Source organism: Gadus morhua, chromosome 3 (genome assembly GCF_902167405.1).
Source record: "Gadus morhua chromosome 3, gadMor3.0, whole genome shotgun sequence".
Lineage (NCBI taxonomy): Eukaryota > Metazoa > Chordata > Actinopteri > Gadiformes > Gadidae > Gadus > Gadus morhua.
The window spans coordinates 6,326,246-6,330,352 of record NC_044050.1 but is presented as its reverse complement, the minus strand read 5'-3'; the positions used below and the strand labels follow the sequence as shown (position 1 = coordinate 6,330,352).

Here is a 4,107-nt window from a genome sequence, read left to right as displayed (position 1 = left end):
GAGCGCGTGTCAAATGTCACTTCAGACTGATGACGGCGACGACGACGCGCGCGCTGAGGTAAGCGCGGCAGGAGAAATGAACGCTCGATTGTACGCGTGGAATGGAAAAAGTGTGAAGAGCGTGCCGGTATGTGCATGCGCGCGAGTGTGAGCTTGTGTGTGTGTGTGTGTGTGTGTGTGTGTGTGTGTGTGTGTGTGTGTGTGTGTGTGTGTGTGTGTGTGTGTGTGTGTGTGTGTGTGTGTGTGTGTGTGTGTCTGTCTGTGTGTCTGTGTGTTGGTATGTGTGTGAGAGAAAGTGGGAGGGATAATTTTGACATCGATATCGCTATTCGGGCAACGCGGGACGCTTCTCGAGCGCTGAGGGAGTATTTGTGGCTCCCAGCCACGGTTCGTCCCAGGTGCGGTCACAATAACCCGGGGTAAGGGTACCCTCAGGTGTAGTCATCAACACTGCTTCTGTCTGCGGTTCTCTAGCTCTTTGAACCCAACGCTGATCAAATATGCCAGCAGATGATGATGCAATGATGTGAATATTTTTCCAGATTTTAAAGATTGGTGTACTGTATTTATAATAGCTATAGTGAAGCCTGGATAGTGTTTTGGTAAAGAGTGTTTTATTTAAATCCCTTTAAAGGTGGAACATTGTGGAAGGCAAGCACAGAGACGGCGAGAGAGGAGGGATGGACAAACAATGGACAGGTGATGGAGAGATCTCTCTCCTGCACAATGAACCTCATGGTTACAGCAGAGAATGTGTCCTATGGTGCACAATCCTCTTTTCTCCTTTCCCTGTTCCCCTTCCTATTCCTGAGTCACCACTTCATCTGTCCCCCAGCCCCCAGCACCCATTCCCCCCCCCCCCCCCCCCCCCCCCCCGCTCCTCCTCGGGGTCTGTCCCTCGCTCGCCCCTCCCTTGTCCTCTCCGTCTCGTCCTTCTCCACTTCTGAAGGAGTGTTTTCCTTTATTCTTCTTCATCTCTATTCATCTGTTCATCTCTTTCTGGCCTTATCTCTATCTCTCTCTCTCTCTCTCTCTCTCTCTCTCTCTCTCTCTCTCTCTCTCTCTCTCTCTCTCTCTCTCTCTCTCTCTCTCTCTCTCTCTCTCTCTCTCTCTCTCTCTCTCTCTCTCTCTCTCTCTCTCTCTCTCTCTCCCTCTAACTCTCTGTCTCTGTCTATTTCTCTCTCCATGAGCATGTCTTGTTTGTTCGCTCGCCCAAATGTCTGCAACATCCTGTGCTCTATTTACAGAGCATGTGGGATGCAATGTGTGTATGTGTGTGTGTGTGTGTGTGTGTGTGTGTGTGTGTGTGTGTGTGTGTGTGAGTGTGTTTAGTGTAAGTGTCAGCATTGGACCGTGTGCAACACTGTATCAGAGCCCAGATCTACAAATTGTTGTATTTTTTGTTCACAGTATTATATCAAATATATAATATATATATAATATAACGTGGAAATAAACGTATCAAAGGGCAAATGAGACAACATAGAGTGCTTATCTTCACACACACATGCATATGCACAGGTTCATGCATGTTGGTTTGCATGTTTCCACGCCAGTTACAAGAGAACTTGAGCATCTTAGAACAATCAGTGTCACACACTACATTGAGGATCAATCATCCAAAAAATCAATGCGTCGATTGGTTCATTTGTTAATCAATAAAGTCATCCCCCACTCCCCCATAGCAGCCAAAGGGCAAAGGGGTACAAAGAAAACGATCTGAAGCAGAATAGTGACAGTGCTTATAGGTAAGTGTATTAGAGCTCTTTGTTTGTATGTTTGTGTCTATCCTCTTTGCAGAGCGATTTACCTCCAGTGAGTGACGCAGGCGACAGAGTGCTGGGCTAAAGCCAGGCAGGATTTGACGGTGGAAGCGGGGCGATGGCATCAGTTGTGCTGCGCTGGCTGTTTCAGAGGTACGTCTCTCTGTCATGATTCAGCTGCATCATGTAAATATATATGTCTTTATCTAAGTGGATGGATGTGCATGTGCACGGGTTTGTTTCGCGCCGGTTGTGTCATAGTGAGTTTTGCACATGTAGCCCTGAATGTAGTGATGTGTAGCATATAAATAAAATAACATGGAACCAGTCAAATGGTTCTCAAGATTCAAGATTCATGAAAACTTTGCTTATCCCCAGGGGGCAATTAAGGGTAAGGCACTTAGAACAGACATTGCAACAATGACAAACACCACTAAAAGTAGATAAATAACTTATGGACAATAAAAAAAGAGATATGTTCTGGGAGGGGTTAAAGATAGTGGGAATATATATAAATACATACAGGGTGGAAATAGGACTCCGGTATTGAGACAATGCCGTTGAAAGACAGAAATGAATGAAAAACTGAATCTTCTGCTTATAAAGGATCTCAATGGCTCTCGCCATTTATGTGTTTCCATGTATTTTTGTTTATTTGTAGTTCAAATTTCATGACCATGCTGTGACATGGCCTACATATCCCCTGCCAGAGAATTGGTGACTTCCCCTCTCTTTTCCACAGCACATTCTGCTACCGAAACGCTGTCTATAAAGCTGACTGAATACCGCAGTTACACCGCACTGAAACCTACTTAAATTAGACCAATCGGAGAGCCAATGCGACCTTCTTGGTCTGTGTAAATCTAAACATATTAAAATACATTTCATTTGTTATTTTTTTCTCACTGTAACAACTGGCTCAGCAAAACAAACACACCGCAGATTATTCAGAATGTGTGTCTGGGCCGGCTTGGCTGTACTGACACGTTATTATACTTTAAGCCCTTATGCTCCCTGCATCTTTCCCTCCCTCCCACCCTCCCTCCCTCTCTTTCCCTCTCTCTTTCTTTCTTTCTCTCTCTCTCTTGCATATCCTCTCTCTCTGCCTTCCTCCCCTACCCCACCCTTCCCTACCCCTATTGGACTCTCTCCATTCCCCCGTCCTCTCCTTCCTCGGACCGGTACGAGATGCCTTCTGCTGAGGGGGAACAGAAGAGAGAGGGAGGTAGGCATTAGAGACATTGTCTCTGTGTTTTGCACTTTTCATGTTGAAGGTCGTCCGGCACCTTGTGCCTCGTACTCGCGCTACAAGCGAGGAGGACTTTGTTGTAAGGCGTGCCGTTGTTTGTGCATTTCAGGGGGAGAAAGCAGGATATTCTAGAAAGTAGGGCACGGCGACCACCCAGGGGTTTTAAATGCTCTCAGGGCACCAAGGCAACACAGTCCAGAATACAGGGAACAATGCAAAAGTAGAAATGCAATTCACACAGCATCGAAGGAGAGCAGAGAATGGAAGATAGAAGGCATGCTGCTCCTGCACGGACACACGGCAGGACACACGGACGTGATGATCGGAGGTTTCACTACACTGCTGCACGTGCAGACGCTGAGGAACACACACACAAACACACACACACTCACACATAGATGGACTCATTCACATTCACACATTCATTTATACACACACAAACACAAATAAGTACAACCAAAATATTGATGTCACAGTTGGATACTAATATTCAAACACATAAAAATGGAGACCAAAATACATCCAGGACATACAGATAAAACACCTTGAGGCGCCCCCCCCAAAATATTGACGCATCTGAATACACAGACCAACTCAGAGACAGAGAGAGAAACAGACAGATACAAAATGAAACACACGCACACAAATGCGCACACACTCACACACCCATGCAAAAACACACACACACACACACACACACACACACACACACACACACACACACACACACACACACACACATCCACACACACACACACACACACACACACACACACACACACACACACACACACACACACACACACACACACACACACACACACACACACACACACACACACACAGACAAATGTATTCAAAGATCAACATCCAACACTAAATCAAGCACACACAGATACACAGATCTACGTATATCTAACCCAAACATGCCCAAACAAACTCACACACGTGCACCACCTAAGCATATCTACACACACACAGACACACAGACACACACACACACACACACACACACACACACACACACACACACACACACACACACACACACACACACACACACACAGACACAGACACAGACACAGACACACACAC

General features: G+C 46.1%; 1 protein-coding gene across 14 annotated transcripts in view; it reads right to left on the bottom strand.

Moving 5' to 3' along the window:
- The window catches only part of LOC115540474 (receptor-type tyrosine-protein phosphatase delta), a 154,701-nt gene extending 154,631 nt beyond the window's left edge, over nt 1–70 (bottom strand). For 8 of the 14 annotated variants that reach the window (XM_030351788.1, XM_030351791.1, XM_030351792.1 and 5 more), the window contains exon 1: nt 1–70. This exon is cut by the window's left edge and continues 72 nt beyond it. The gene's annotated coding sequence lies outside the window, so the exon portion shown is untranslated. The other 6 variants (XM_030351798.1, XM_030351801.1, XM_030351803.1 and 3 more) reach the window with 1 other exon arrangement.
- Nucleotides 71–4,107: the final 4,037 nt, after the last annotated feature.